Source organism: Pseudochaenichthys georgianus, chromosome 11, assembly GCF_902827115.2.
Source record: "Pseudochaenichthys georgianus chromosome 11, fPseGeo1.2, whole genome shotgun sequence".
Lineage (NCBI taxonomy): Eukaryota > Metazoa > Chordata > Actinopteri > Perciformes > Channichthyidae > Pseudochaenichthys > Pseudochaenichthys georgianus.
The window spans coordinates 19,961,960-19,978,987 of NC_047513.1; the positions used below are offsets into that span (position 1 = coordinate 19,961,960).

Here is a 17,028-nt window from a genome sequence, read left to right on the forward strand (position 1 = left end):
CTGTATGTCCAGGATGCCCTGTATGTCCAGGATGCCCCGTATGTCCGGGACGCCCTGTATGTCCGGGATGCCCTGTATGTCCAGGACGCCCCGTACGTCCGGGACGCCCCGTACGTCCAGGATGCCCCATCCGGGATGCCCCGTACGTCCGGGAAGCCCTGTATGTCCAGGAAGGATGCCCGGGAGGCATCAGTCGTTTAAATTCTCACATGTATTAACCTCTCCTTTCCATCCATAGATTTCCACTGCATCCCACAAGGTAAGATTTTTCACATTCAGTACTTCATACTTCATTCTTTTGGGGGTTCATCGGAAACGGTTCTTCCCTTCCCGATTGATATCCTACAAAACCTGGGCCTAATCGCCAAAACACCATTTCATTCACTTGTTATAAACTGTCATCATTATGTTTCATTTATATAATGTGACCGATAATAAATATGTATTCCATACATCACGTCTCTCCTGATTGAACTGCTGTTAGTGATTGCACAGTCAGGGGTTGAATGCAGCATGCTTGAAGGACAGAAATACATTTGTAGAGAATCTGATCTGTCGAATAAAAGAGAAATTGAAGAGGTTTCTAAAAGGTGAGAGGAAGGTTTGTGAATCACATTACAGCAACAGGGAGACCGATCAACACCAAGCGTATATGGTGGCCATGGGGACAGTTAGCATGTAGTGGCTTCATTTTCACCGTCAAGGCTGGTTTTCATTATCTTACCAGTTCCCTGCCTAAACAGTGGATAGTGTTAGGTGTGTGAGGCATTACTTACCTTTATTAAAATAATCACAAGTGTATCAGAATGACAGGATGATTCAGTGCTTTATTATGCTGCCTCATTATAAATCAAATGTATACTCAAAATCAGTTCACATTATTTTACCCTTCTGCAAGTCAGTTTTAAAAACAGACTGGCTTTTAACCTACAGACAATTATAATAACACATAAAGATCTCCTAATATAACACAACTTCTGTATGCAATTGCCTTAACCTTTGAGTTCCTCTGCACCATGCAGTTTAAACCCAAAGAGAAAGAGAGCATGGATGATGGCTTTGTAAGCTTTCTGACATGCTGAGATGCTCTCCAGTGCAAACTTAATTACAGCCTGACAGCGGGCAGAAGCCCTCACAAAGGCCCAATAATCAGAAGCTGGTGATCAGAGCATGCAGCTCATGACCAGGAGAGGTAGTGACGCTGAAAAGTAATTAAAGTCACCCGCAGAGTGGAGCCATGCAAACTGAACTCCCAGCTTGCTACAACACCTCTTCTTTACTTCTCGCCTTTCTATTATTCTCTCTCTCCCTTTCTCTCGTCTTTATTTCATTTTTCGCTCACATCCTGCTGCAGCATATTGTTCGGTTCCCTGACTCCAAACCCTCAGCAATCAGCACCTAAACTCCTGTCTTGCTTTTCTCTCCATCTGTCCATCATTCGTTCAGCCTGTGACTGTTTTTTCTCCTCTCCATCCATCACCCGCTGACTCATGAGCTACCCGTTATGTGCAGAAGCAGTGAATAAAACACACAGGCATTCTAAAACAAAGCGAGGTAAATCGATTTCACCTGAAGCCTTTATTTCGCTTTTGTAAGTCATTGTGTTTCTTTTAAAGGCCATGTAGCTTGAATGCAAGTAAACACTTTCTGGCCTGTGTTTTTGTTCTTTCTTTTTGTCCACATTTGTATTATTTTGCATCTGCATTCATAATTTATTAACTCATGTATGTCCTTTCAGGTATCTCAGATGTGTGACCAACTTTTCTTCTAAAGCGAGCGGTCTCTATCTTATATTATTGCCATGCATGCTGCAGAGTGTGAGCTTTTCTCCAACTAAGCCTTTGTGCTATGCAAAGAAGTGAAGATTACCCCTTTCACAGCTCCCCTGTTCATAACCCCCTGGCTCACCCGTGGGGAGCTCAGAGTAAATTGAGTAGGTCTTTGTGTAACTATGTTGATTGGTCATTAAATCGCTTTTCCTGTTTGACACACTTCTGGGACTCTACACAAACTTGTGTCTGTGCTTGATGCTTTAATTAATGAAAAGATGTCTAAGAAGGTAATGGTCTCAATTTCTCCCACTCAGAGACAAGCTAACGAGCAGGGACATGGCATGGTGATGAGCCAATATGAGCTTCAGTAGCACAATTCATGAGTGAAGACAGCATGTCAGGGCAACTGTGTTTAATCCCTCCTCTGAGGATCAATGCAGTTTAGTCCAATTACATGCAGCATGCTTGTCGGCCTATATATGCACGTGCAGCACATAAAGTGCTCTATGATGCTGAGGGGAAAGGTGAAATAGCACAATTTAAAGCTGGTGAACACAGAGACACATATAGTAACCTTTGATAGACAAGTTAGTCATTTCGGAAATGTATTGTAGCCTATACAGAAATAATCAGACATCCATTACACCACATACTCAAGAACAGCACTGACAAACAACATCAACAAGGACACCACATGTCTTTTGACCTATTGTTTGCCACATTTTGCGTTTTTAAGAAAGCACTTAGCCTAGGTTACATATCAGACACAAAAGTACTGATAAACTGTGTGAGATGGTGTACAATAAAGGAGCTGATAAGAAACTGCCGGTCTTTCTGCGGCCGCCGGAGGGCACAGCAACAGGTGACACTCAGCTGACACTCCGGAAATGAGGGCCGAGTGAAATACTGGCGCAAACGATAGCCTACAAAAAAAAGCAAAACCATGCAATTAAGCCACCATTATTGGGTAATGATACAACTGGCACTTTTAAAAAGTTAAGTTTACCGCAGTTTATCAGTGACTTAATGCAACATTCAGTAAACACACACACCAAGTGATCACACACACTTACGATGCGTGTCATCAACAGGTGCACGTTGTCTGGTTTAATTGCTAACATGCTACAGTCTATGGCTGCTTCTCAGGTCGACTATTTTAATTTCCTCGCTCCTCGCTCCTCGCTCCTCGCTCATCGCATCGGTCTCACCGGAAGTTGATTTGCCTGCGCCATCTTGAGTACCGTCCCATGGCTCTTATTTCTGCCGGAGGACCGAGGATCGAGGAGCGATCATGGAGGAGCGATAACCGAGGAACCACCAGACCATCCTCCGATGAAATCCTCAGATACTCACCACGCCCCCTTACTGTGTATCGCTCACTGATTGGACGAGGCAGTGCATGCACTGATCTGATGCTTCTTGACATGAGAGCAATACCCCAGCAGAGTGAAGAAAATACATGAACCTCACGGGATGGGAATTGTATTCCTATTGTGCACTCTAATCAATATTAATCAAACTATTGTTCGTTTAAATACATTTTAAGAATGGCGTTTATCTTTTTTGAGAATGACTTCTTATTTTATTCCATGTATTTGGATCTACAACAGATGATACTAATGTTTATGTCAGTAAATGTGCACTAACAGAGGCGGGGGTGTTTGTGGAAATAACGGGTACAGAGCTGGCTGCTGCCAGACGAACAGCTGTGCAGCGTCATCATAAACGGACGTCGCTTCCGTGATGCTCCGGAGGAAAGGACGTCCCATTGCTCTTAAAACTAATTTCCCTGCTTCTCGTGGTTTCCTTGCGTCCCTCCATGCTTCCCTGGTGGGAGGGACTAAACGCAGGGAAACGACGCAAGTGAGGGAAGCAAGGATTTCATTTAATCGACCTGAGAAGCAGCCTATGATGCTAACAGAGGATCCTCCAGAAGTGACTCATAAGTAGGGTTGGGTATCGTTTGAATTTCCACGATTCCGATTCCGATTCTACTTTTCGATTCCGGTTCTTAACGGTTCTCAATTCCGATTATTTGAGGGGCAGGGTAAAAAAAAAAGATTAAGTTCTTGTTGAGAAAAACAAGCATATCTGCCTTCTCAGGCATACCAGGAAGAAATGTTTGAACATTTTAAAGCAAAATGCTTCAATCTGGTGCACTTTAAGCAGAATTACTAGACTAGATCTAGGGGGTACATAAACACCCATATGAAAAAGATCGGTTTACATTTGAATAATTAAATAAGTATGTGAGCATAACCAATAACCCATAGCCAATAACAAATACATGTAACGTATTTTATGTTTGTTGTTCATTCATATCTTATTTTACTATTTTATTTATACATATTTTTTTATCTCTCCAGTTTAAAACGATATGTCTGGTTTACTGTCCTATAGTATACATTGCAATGATTTCAAACCTGTTTTATCCCAATAATTATAAAGGAGTACCTTGAAAATATGTGTTTACATAAATTGTGATCAAAACGTTTGAGACCCACTGAGATAACTTAGACGAAAGTGAACTATCTAAACACTCAAGTGTCCTTTACCTCACTGAGCTGTAGTTATCAGCCACTCAGTCTGACTGGAGAGGACTCTCCCTCCACATCATTGTAGAAACATCTTCTTCTTCCGTTAGAGCAGCTAGCACCAGATGCTAATAGAGAGGCGAAGTCACGCCCATCTACTTCCGGCCCATGGGACCCCGGAAGCGAAAAATTAACATTGAATTCAATGGAGAGAGAAAACGTATCTTTTGATCCCGTTTGAATTGTGCCACGAACTACACATATGATGTTTGTCAATCTTAAACAATAAGTTCCATGTCAAAAAAGTCACATTTTGTCGTAAAACTGTTGAAATATAAGACTATGAAAAATACGCGACTACAAAGACTACAAATCCCAAATCCCATTCTGGCTCGCGTAAGTGATGTCACAGGCGATAATGCTCCAAGTGGTTGCGACTCGTAATTAAAGCGAAGAAGAAGAAGATCTCATAACTGATTATTCCCTCCAATAAATAAGAGATTGCTAAAAATAAATTCACTTTTACAAGATGCCTGTGTGCTTTGTACCAGGTTGTAATCACATAAGTGATCATACTTATAGATCATAGCTCGTTCTATCGCTTCCCGTCTGATGAAAGGACCAGGAGTCGTTGGACCAAACATATCAGGTAATACACATGTTGTGCATGGAACACAGTCAAGCTAGCTACATAGCTAGTAGCGAGCACGTTAGTTAGCATCACATTACTTAGCCTTGTCATTTGTATTAGCCTTAACATGAAGTGAACCCAAATGTTAAACAGTAAGAGTAGTCATGATGGTAAGTATTTTGTGAAACATTTGAAGAGGAGCCTATCGCCCCCTCCACCAGGTGCTAAGGGGGCGGGAGGTAGGCTAACGGCAGATTAGCATCTGCGATCTTTTCTACTTAATGCTATCTGCTCAAATGGTTAACATTGAACATTAAAAGATCAGGAAGTTCAGGGAGAGTCGAAGGAAGGAAGGCAGGCAGGCAGCTTTGCATGACATTTATTTATTTATAGAAGGACCATGCATACAAAAACATTAATCTCAGCAAAGAGAAGAGATGCAATATGCCAGATTATAGCTAATAGCTAATTTCCATCTGTGGTCCATTCTTCTGGACGTGTTTCATTGTGATGATAGTGAGTCAATCTGTTTGTTGGAAAGACAGTAGTTGAGTGATTACTGAGAGAACATTATTAAAAGAGATAATTCTTTAAAGTGTTGTTACTGACCTTTTTCTCTTTTATTTTCTTTACCTCACCTGTAACTGCTGAGACCCTGAGGAACATGCACACTGACCTGCTCTGGCAACCTGATTTCCACTGTACGTAATAGTATTTGGTTATGGTATATTATTTATATACATCAAAGGCACAATGCACCCCCCAGAGACACACATGTATTGAGTGTGATATTTTGCATAGGTCAAGTGAAATCATCTTTACACACTAGAAAACTGTAGGAGCGGCAACTTGTTTTGAAATTGAATTTTTAATATCCGATAATGAAGTTGATCTGTTTTCTTTATTCTTCTCTCTTCCCAGCTCCATCCATCACCGTGCTCTGTTCCTGCAGGTCCTGCTTGCTAATCAATGCTTTATTTTTTTACACAATTACAAACAAAGTCAATGTATTGTATGACATGAAGTTGTGCTTCATTCGGAGTCAATAATAAATTCATTCTGCCTTCAACTGCACAATGATTGTGGACTGCACCGACATCCATGTAGCTGCCCCCCCAGTAAGATGAACCAAGCAAAGAGGGTCGCCATCATGCCCAAGGACATCCAGCTGGCGCGCCGCATCCGCGGAGAGGGCTTAGACTGACCTGAGACCAACACACCCAAACACAACGGCTCTTTTAAGAGCCACCTACAGTTTCAATTCTACGTTATTATAATTATTAAACTGGTTCATGTGTCACTTAGTTTACTGAACCGTGATGAATGAAAGAAATTAGTAAGTTACAAAGACATTAATATATGAGTAACAGGTCAGTGTAAACACAAGCTTCTGTCAATTATGGATCACTCAAACTATTTATATAAAAATATGTAATAAAGTTCTAAAACAAGTATTCGGTATATTCCTTGATAGCTTTTGGAGAAGGTTGTTTTTAAGTTTACTAAAATCTATCGTTTCAACTGTTTCACTTTATAAAAAGGAACAGGTGAGTAGAGCATCATTGAGTTTCTTATTCTGTCAGTAAATTATCCAAATGAAATGTTTATCATTATTTTATTCAACCCTAAACAAATTGATTGTACCTTTTTAATAATGACCTTACATGGTTAAGTTAAATTAACTTCAGAAAATCAAATCTGTTCTGAGAAAGAACTAATAAATGTTTAAAGATAGGAACTTGCCACCCCACTGAAAAACAGTCCGTAGAGATTTAAAGGCGTAGTTGTAGTTCAGTCCAACGTTTCATTTGGATTCACTTCTCCAACAGTCAACTATTTTCATAAAGAATATATATATTTTTCAAAGTCAACTTTATTGTCAATCTTACTCAGTTTGTGTTTATAGACAGAGATCAAAAATACTTTTAAATCAAATAAAATTATACAATTTACAGATATGTATACAAATATATATATATATATCCTATATAATGATGGTGGACACTTCCCCTCCAGCAGGGCAGATGGCTGCACAAGTCCATCGGGGGATGCTCCAAAAACACCGACTCACTCACAAAGAGACCAGACTCGAACACTGTCTCCTGATAGGCCTGCACAAAAGCCTTCATCCCTTCGGCCTCGTTTACAACCCCCCAGTTGACAGCCATGACTCCGTCCAAGTTGTACCCCCCGAGCACCCTCTTCATGAGGGACGCGCATGGAGTGGATGAAAGTCCCGACCGCAGCACAGCACCAAACTTGCTGGCTGTCAACCTGCCCCGCCTGTGTAACTGCCACTTTGTCCGCTGTCCTCCGGTGGCTGTCTGGATGGCAGCTTGCTGGTCTCTGCTCAGTCGCATTGAGGCAAGAATTGCCTCAAGCCCCCATGCCCCTTCACCAGCTCCGGCACGGTGACAATGGCCTGATGTTGAGGCCGCGGCTCTGGCTCAGGTGACAAAAGCCATGCCATGCCACACTGTGCGCCCCTCAGTGCAGACCTGAACCAGTCTACATCCTGAGTGGCTGGACTACTTTGGAAGTGCCAGGCTTCCTCCACTGGCACTCAACATCTGTGGAGCGATCTGCCACATGGCACATATTGCCAATGCTGCAGCGTGGCTGCATTTGTACATCCCCCGTGCACAATCACAGACAGCGCTCTGCATCGCGCCATCGTCTCCCATGGAGATCTGTACAAATAAAGTAAGTACCATGTTTGTTAGCATGCTATAATAGATTGAATGAGCAATAATACAAGGATGGTCCGGATCTGGGGGTGGGAGGGGTTATTTTTCCATAGTTTTGTCTGATTGTTGTTATTGTTTGTTTTTTCTGTATTTTTTGTAATGTGTGTTGTACTGGTTGTGATTGTACATTGTATTTTTCTAAATATGTATGAATACATTTTTGAAAAACATTTGATCAACAATAAAAAAGGATTTGGTCAGGATCTAGACTCAGTGTGTCGTTTATTAATTAATCAATGCTCTCTACATTAGGAAAACACATACCAGTGTACCCGAGGGAGTCACACACAGCTGTGCCTGGATAACCAAACAAATTGACAAGATAACCAAAACCCTTGAATCTACACACAGCAAATAAACTCAAATGACACAACGAGATGTAAAAGGAGATCACACATACAGTATAGTCGATATAAAACTGGCCGCTTCAATCTGAAGAGCAACTAAAACAAAACACGGGAGTTTACCTTGTTCTTGTGAACACTAATGTTATCCACAGCATACACACAGACCACGAAGATCTAAAGGAGAACACTAGTTACTGAAACAAAACACGTTAGTGTACCTTGTTAGCTAATGTTAGCTAGCTGACATTAACGTTACACATTGCACTCATATTACTCACCAACATCTTGTAAAGCCGGTCCCGCTGCTCTTACAGAACCGACTAACTCCCCTTTCGTGTATCTCAACGTGTCCAGACTTGTAGTCACCTCGTTTTATACTTTTATTCTCATTCTGAAAGAAACAGGTGACATTTGCTAACGTGACGGCCATCTTTGTGATGGTGACGCGTATTGTGCGAGACGAGAGACCTGTAGTTCACTCAGCAGTTTCACACAAAGAAATGTGTAACTTCACAGTTTTACGACACATTTTAATTTTTTTGACTTGCAAAATATTCTTTTAAATTGACAAACATCATATGTGTCATTCGTGGCACAATTCAAACGGGATCAAAAGATAACCTTTCTCTCTCCATTGACTTCAATGTATAATTTTACGCTTCCGGGGTCCCATGGAGGCTCCCGGAAAGGGAGGGACTTCGCCTCTCTATAACAACAGCGCCGGTTCCAGTGCACCCTCCCTTTCTCCCTCGCACGTTGGCTGTGAGCTGCGGTTGCCAGATAAGCCAACATCCCCCATTTTCATCACTTGCAGCGCCCATCGTACAGGGTGAATGAAACGTGTAACCGGGGTGAAAAGGGTGTTACATTTACTTAATTATGAATGTTGTTACATCAAGGCCGAAAATTAGGATGAGCACCAACTGTCAAAACATTTGTTTTCCCTCCCAGAGCTGTCAGCGCAGTGCCTCCACAGATCTGGCGCCCTAGGCGAACATCTATAACGCCAGTGTAACGGGCAGGCCCTGGTCTCAGGTTACACTGTAGGAAGTGTAGGTACAACGCTACATTTCCCGCCTCGCCGCAGTCATACAGTAGGCTACGGAGAGCGGCGAGAAACATTTCCTCAGGCATCGAAAAGCGGAACCGAAATTCACATTTCTAAATGATGCCGTTGGAATCGAAATGTTGGAACCGGTTCCGAACCGGAACCGGTTCTTGGTACCCAATCCTAGTACCAAGAGAAGGAGCATGGGTGTGAGAGGCACTAATAAGAGGTGTTTGAGCTGGAGTGGTGCGACCATAAGACGTCTGAAAACTAGCACCAGCACTGACAAAGGGCCTATGGACAGCAGGGAGGCTGGCGCGCTTCAGCCTTTGGATTTCTGCCTTCCATTTTTCATCACGCCTTTGTAAACAGTCCACCAGTTTCTCTTCAAAGTTTTTCAAAGTTGACATAACATGATGCTCCAGTGTTTCAACATTCTTATTCACGAGGCCTCTGATGCTATCTTCTCGGTTTAGCGCACTATTAACTGAATCTCTAAAATCAGCCTCAAGGGAGTTAACTCTCTCTATAACTGTTCCCAAGTCTGTGGAGAAAGATGCAAGAGCAGGATATGCATGGTAAGATGTATTATCCCAATCTCCTATACTTTCCTCCTGCTCTGCATCAGATATATAAAGAGAACCGATCAAAGGAGGTAATATCAGTAATAGATCTTCTTCTTGTTATCCATGCATCACCTCTATTTTCATGGTGTTGCCCACTGTTCTCCTGTGCTATACTACCTTCTTCAGACTCATTCTCTTCTAATTGTGCTTCCATATTCTGTTGTACATTTTCTTCAGAAGCCATTGCCTGACTATGGTTATTTTACACAAGTACAGAACACGTTTTTCTCTTCTCATCCAATCAATACAATTCAACACATAGGCTTAGTGTCTCAGTAAACAAAAATATGCCAATTGGCAGTTTCAAAATCTCCAAAAATGTTCTCTTTAAATAATATCAGATTTTTAAATCACATTTCATTCCCCATACTGGCCACCATCTGTAACGATCAACTATCTAAACTAGTTGTGTTAATTAAACGCACAAGGGGTTCTTGAATGAAATAAGATTATAAAGGTAAACAGAAATAATAAGCGGATCATCTGCTCCTTAAACAAAATAAACAGAGACAGATTTCATGCATGGATCCATTATATTGACAGTTTTCCAGCCCAACAACACAAACAAAACTAAACAGTCCGCTCTGCGATACACACAAAGTGTCTTTACTGCCTAATCCAGGCTATTGTTCATTGCTCCTGCGCCCGTCGGCGGCAAAAACAGAAATGTTTGTAGGCCTTTTCAGGCTATATTCCACACAAAAAGGAAACACGAGGTCCTGCGTGGCACAAAGGAGCGATCTCACCCTGTGTCGGAGAGAATCTCTCTCTCTCTGTGCGCGTCCTCTCCAAGGAGACGTGCTTCCAGGTCGGTCGATGCAATATCCACATACGGTTACTTTCAGTTACTTCCCCATTGCATTTTTACATATATACTAGTGCTGTAGTCGACTTCAAAATATCGTCGACGAGATATTTCCGCGTCGACGCGTCGCTACACACACGTGGGTGTGTAAACAAAGCAACAAGCAGTTCGCAATCGCACTTCAAACACAATGGAGACTGAAACGGCTACCACCTCCTCCTCACAGGATTGCGCACGAAGCCCTCAAACGAAAACATCTCGCCCTAGGTCTTCAAAAGCATGGGAATATTTTAAAGTTAGTCCAAAACGCAAAGATATTGTCATTTGCAGTCTTTGCCAAATGGAGTTGGCATGTCACACAAGCACAACGGCTATGTTGGAACATTTAAAGCGGCAGCTAGCTGTGGTGGCTACCATTAGCAGCTAGCATTTGCTCTCCGATTTTTACATTAAAATGGAATTATGGATTATAAATTCAATCATTTTTTTAAACATAGACGTTAAAAACCTATGGATTAACCGATTCAGCCGCGTTCTTCTCATTTTAATGCCATTGAACACGTCTTTTGATCAGATTGACAGCTACGGTGGTGAGACGATCTCCCTAGAAGCTCTGTAAAGGTACGTGTTGTGATGACTGTATTTGCTTCCCCTGTCGCGAGTCCGGATCACTCAGTGATGATACTATATACCTACATAATCTGTGGAGTCTCAGCTTTAATCGGATATCTTGTATGTGCAGCTACGATAAGTAATAAGGGTACTTTTATCTTGAGTTCTGTGCCAATGTCCGTTAGCATTTTTCGCTCATGGGTCATTTAGATGCTTCTTATGAGACTTGTGTTTTGTTTTGGTAAACATGGTTTGTATCGTCAGTTAGCTGAGATTATTTCCGTTAATTTGGTATAACACATTAATAGTTTGTTAAATATTAAGATCCCCTGAGACACAGTATCGTGACATTTTTTTTTTTACATTACGTTTTTTTTACATTATGTTTTTTATGAATTGAACAACAGAAAAATAATCGTTAGATTAGTCGACTAATCGATCAAATAATCGCCCGATTAATCGTTTTCGAAATAATCGTTTTCGATATAATCGTTTCCCCCCAGCACTAATATATACCAACACATCCTCACTCCCAGGTCGGCCTATGTTGACGTTATGTCAAGTCCCCTGCCGGCTTTTTCCAACGCAAGGGGGGGGGCCTTAGCGTCCATTTTCAACGCAAGGGGGGGGGGGCCTTAGCGTCCATTTTCAGCTTTCCGGGATGTCCATGTGCTTCTATGGACGCTCATGGAAGCACGGCATTCATTTGTGTCGACTGCCCTTAAAGGCAATGTGAGCGTCCATTCTCATTGGATAGCGGAGAATTGTACACCTGGAAGTAAATATTCCCCTTACTGACGATTGATTTTACAGTGATATCTGCACTACTCATCGACTAAAAAACACCAGATTATCCTTGTTAATTACACAACATTGATTGGTTTAAATTGTGTGCAATGCTTTTGTATTTTTCCCCTTCGATTCGGAGAAACAAATCTTTTTTCGGAGTAAATGATGGCAGAAGACACTACACTACCCAGAATCCCCAGCTATCATTTCTCCCTGCAGAAAAAGAAAACATGGCCGAACTTCGTTTTATTCTGGGTGTAAAATGCCTATTTTAAAGTTAGTTTGGCCATTAAAATGCGTTTTGATGTCATTTGATGCGAGAAATATGAGTTGTTATTTCAGATTATGTGTGCAGTGGATGTACATGATCTTTAGTTTGCTAGTTATTACGAAGATTACTTCAGGAAATTGCGTCCAACGTTTTCATTGTTACCAAGGTGGTTGCTAGGGACGCTGCTATCGATATTATTTCTGTTATGTTGTGTAACTGTTTAATGGTGTTATCTTTATTGCTACCCCCCTTCCCCGTCAATGTATAGTGTTGGTCCACAGCGCAAACATATTAGTTAACAAAATCCGCATCTAAAGATACGTTATTTCCCCCTGTGCAATTCCAGTCTCACATCTCACAGCACATCGTCATTAACAAATACCGGAAACAGACCGAAAACATTTAAAGAAAAGAAAATAATACCTTATTCCGAGTGTGCTTGCTTTTCTCTTTGAAAGTCATCACATAAAGGCATTGTAATACACGGTTCGGCTGCATTAAATATTACATATCTGCCGTAATTCTGTATTTATAGCCCTGATGAGAAGACAAACATGAGGAACTGAAAACGTGACGTGGATCATAAATATATCAGCCATTGAACAACATCTTACATTTCTTTTCACACAATACGTCTCCTTGCCGTATCAACACTAATTCGGCTCACTTTTATATTTGATCCAATTGGTAGATAGGCTGTATTTACACCATAAAGGTGCACAGATGATATAAAGAGACACCTGGTGGTTAAAGCATGTTATTGAATTTCATTATTTGTATTATTAGATATTAATAGGATCCCTATAAAGTATATTCATTACTCGTTATTCTCTACTAATAGTTAATTAAAGACTGTATATAATGACTATTTTGCACATCCCGTTCAAGATTTCAAGATGTTCTAAGGTTTATTGACATATCTTATAGGCCTACACAACTATGGTGTAGTTCTGCACTGAATGAAAAACTTGGGTCGCAGGTTCCTCAACAGTGCATTACAAGACATCTATCAATATGTGTGCATACCTCCAGCAATGTTAACTATGTTGAAGCACTTATTTTAACTGATATTATACATAATGTATTATACTCTTATGATGTATGCAGATATTTCATCTCCGGCCTTGTCAGGTATTGAACAATCAATAAATAAAGAACACAGAATTGTTAAATATAAAACACAGAATTTGTGTGATTATACTAAATGATTTTCAAATAAACACCACTGCATATTTAACTGTTACACATGCTGATGTAACGCAAATGTTCCAACTTGGGATCAATAAAGTATATCTTATCTTAAGCTGATCGATGGCTACTGCCATATTTGCAAAATGTGCCTCTGAACCTTGACAAGTGCATGTTTCAGGCTTATCAATTAATGTAATGTAATGTAATGTTATCAATTAACAACAGGAGGGGTCACAAACATAAGTCCAGCTGTTAAATAAAGCTCTTCTGACCTTAGCTGGCATGTGGGTATATATATTAATACTGCCCATTATGGGCACCAGCAATTTCCACCCATTTATTAATTATATGTTTTAAATGTGAGTGTTTCCTGTCCCCTAAACCTCCAGGGATGTACACAGTTTAATACTGGCAACTTCTTATTATGGGAAATACGAAAACGTCTTTTAAAACTACAACTCCCAGTAGAGACGTGCCATAGAGAACATGTTGCGAAACAGAATAGCCAGCATGTGTAGTTCTGGGGATGGGGTGGGGGAGGGGGGGACGCGGTGGACCCGTTCAAATCCAGTTTTGAACAGTCTGCCGTGGTTCCATCCCATTTCAAGTGCTGTTCGAGGCTCGGTAACCCTCGGAGCACACTCTCCAATCACAGAGCTTGAGGACTATCACGGGGTTTGTCAAACAGAGCACATGGTGTAGTCCAAACGATAGCTGGGGATGCTGGGTAGTGTAGTGTCTTCATTGCCTTTAAGGGCAGTTGACACAAACGAATGCCGTGCTTCCATGAGCGTCCATAGAAGCACATGGACATCCCGGAAAGCTGAAAATGGACGCTAAGGCCCCCCCCCTTGCGTTGAAAATGGACGCTAAGGCCCCCCCCTCGCGTTGAAAATGGACGCTAAGGCCCCCCCCCTTGCGTTGGAAAAAGCCGGCAGGGGACTTGACATAACGTCAACATAGGCCGACCTGGGAGTGAGGATGTGTTCTATATACACATGCTGATAAACCGTAACTATCCCGCTGAATACCCGCATTCACCACACACAGGCTTCCTCCTCCCGTGAGAACCACCCCTGGCATCCCGTTGACGTGCCCACTAAAAAGCCTCTGGGCGCGCCGCGACAGGTGAATATGCAAATGAGGCTTGCAGAACCACACCCTCAAACCTTACATAAAAGTGGACATTTTAACGACTGTAGTTGCGAGGATAATACACATATCATAGATTCTCATTTCATTTGAATCTAAACTGCCTTAACCCTTTCCCCTGCCCCTACAGTTTATAAGAAACACTGAGATCAATCTGCGACTGTCACAATGCAATACACTGTATTTTGTCTTCAGTACCATACGGTAACTATATGTTCATGTCATCTTCACTCTCAGTAAAGTCATTGTGTCTGATACTGTTATGAGTATTGAGAATAAACCTATGTGTGTGTTTCCACATTGCATGTGTTCATTCATAGTCCATATTTACAGCGTGCTACAAATGAAAATGCCTAAAACTTTGACTTGAATGTCTTGTTTATTAATCAACTAATGGACAGTGTTTCAATTCAGTTCATGTAAGCCTTACACACACTCTTTTGAGCGTCTAGTGATTATGGCCTGCATTTCTTTCTGTTCTAACTGAGCTGTCAGCTTCTTAGCAGTTTAGACAAACATCAAATTCATAATGTAGAGACTAGTTGGACAAAATAATGCTTAACAACTGTTCCATTACTGTGTGAACTGTTTTAGGGGTCGACTGTATGATATATTGTTCTCCCGCTTGCTGCTGGGTGCAGGTGAAAGTAGGGCGACAGTTCTGTTCACATCGCTGACATTTGTCACAGGTAAATCTTGCAGGTATGCAACAAACATGACGATGTCACCAGGTTGTCACACAGCAACAAGCTGGACACTGGATTTGCCGACACAGTACAAACCGGAAGTCAGCGAAATAAAGTTATGCACAGAGCTTGCATACAAGTATGAATCTCTATAACGCATATCTGCATGTGAATGCAGAAATAAACGTATCCTCGTCAGCATGGGTACCGGAAGCAGGGGGGCCAAGGGTCGTCAGACTTCTGGGTCTTTTACAGCATTGCCATTATATCCTCCTGTCTTTTATTTTGAAATATGTTCTTGAACTTCCGGTTCACAGGACTGCTTTTCTTCATTCTTCAATACAAAACGGAAAATTGAATTAAGTTGTTATCGAAAACAAAATCAGACCGTTTTTTTTATTAGGTCTTCTTGTTATCCGTTTTTTGATTCACACAACAATTCACACTCCTCCTGCTTCTGATATTGCATGAATGACTTCATCATCTCCTTCAGTTGGTCAATCCTGTCCCCTGGTTTACCAGCCGTGGCCCCCTGGTCAGCTCCAGGCATAGCCACACTGTCACCTGGCTCCTCTCTTTGGTCACTCTTCTTTCCTCTCAGCATGTTCCCCTCCTCACTTGGTCAATCCCACTTCTGACACCAATTGTGACGCTGACAATTGAGCGGCCCGACCAAGCAAGAAGGTAGAACGTCCAAAAATATAACCCGGTGTGGGCATTTATTAAACTCGACCCCAGGACACAGCCTCAATCTTGCTGTTTTTGTGAGCACAGTCACCATGCCACAAGGATCTCACACACACTACCTGCCCCAAAACAGACAGGGCAACATAGCCGAAATACACACACACACTAATCAGCAATGAGACACAGGTGGGGGGGGGGAGGAGACAACACAGGGCACCAGGTGCACACAATCAACAGCAACAGACATGGGGGAAGGGGAACACTTTTCAACATAAAACCAGCAAACAGAGACAGACAAACTAAAACACATACAAATGCACACTACATAAATTTCGCCACCAACAACACTACACAATTCGTAACGGAGGCCGAGATCTATGGCCCCAAAGATCACCTCTGTTACAAGGCTGCTAAGTGTTTCCTTAGAAATGGAAATTATGTCGGTTTGTACATCAGAGGCCATATTTCAGATGTTTTCCAATAAGTGGATTTGCTATGTTGACATTTAAAGGAACCTCCTATTACTTTGGTACAAAATTCAAGCAACCTTTTCATTTATTTCCAAAGTAGAGGAACTATTGAGTTATGTTTACCAGAAACAAGACTTTAGATTAGTGCCTTTGTTGCTCTGTATCTTTTGGATGTGTAAATAAGCAAACAAGAGTATTGTATAGCTTGATACGGTAGTTTTATGTCATTTTATTGTTGTTTTCACAGGTTAGCGGTTATCAAGAGTGGTCCAGAGTTTTAAATTATGAAGTCTTTTAATATTATTTTGTTATTGTTGATCAAGCCATGGTCAAAAGTTTGAAAATCTCATGCACTGATTGATATGGATCTAGTTGTATCTTTTTTCAACACAGTTGGAAACTTCCACTACTTATTGTTCATAATGTAATGTTAACATTTTGAAATACAAGTCCTCCAAAAAATGAACTATGTAAAAGTAAAGCCCAGAAAGGTAAAGGTGATGTTCCACCACTGTATTTACTGTTACATCCACAGGCACAGGGCTATTCCAGCCCTTTAGCTCTCAAGCATGCTATTTTGGACGCCAGTATAGGAAAAGTGTTAATGCAGCTGAACTGATGTGTGTACTTTCGTACAATGGGACCTGTGTACTCCACATC

General features: G+C 41.4%; 1 long non-coding RNA gene across 1 annotated transcript; it reads left to right on the forward strand.

The window, feature by feature from the left end:
• Positions 1–4,980: 4,980 nt before the first annotated feature.
• LOC139434781 (uncharacterized) lies at positions 4,981–6,006 on the forward strand. The gene is made up of 2 exons (XR_011644088.1): positions 4,981–5,638; positions 5,859–6,006. It is a non-coding gene; the product is annotated as an uncharacterized lncRNA (long non-coding RNA).
• Positions 6,007–17,028: the final 11,022 nt, after the last annotated feature.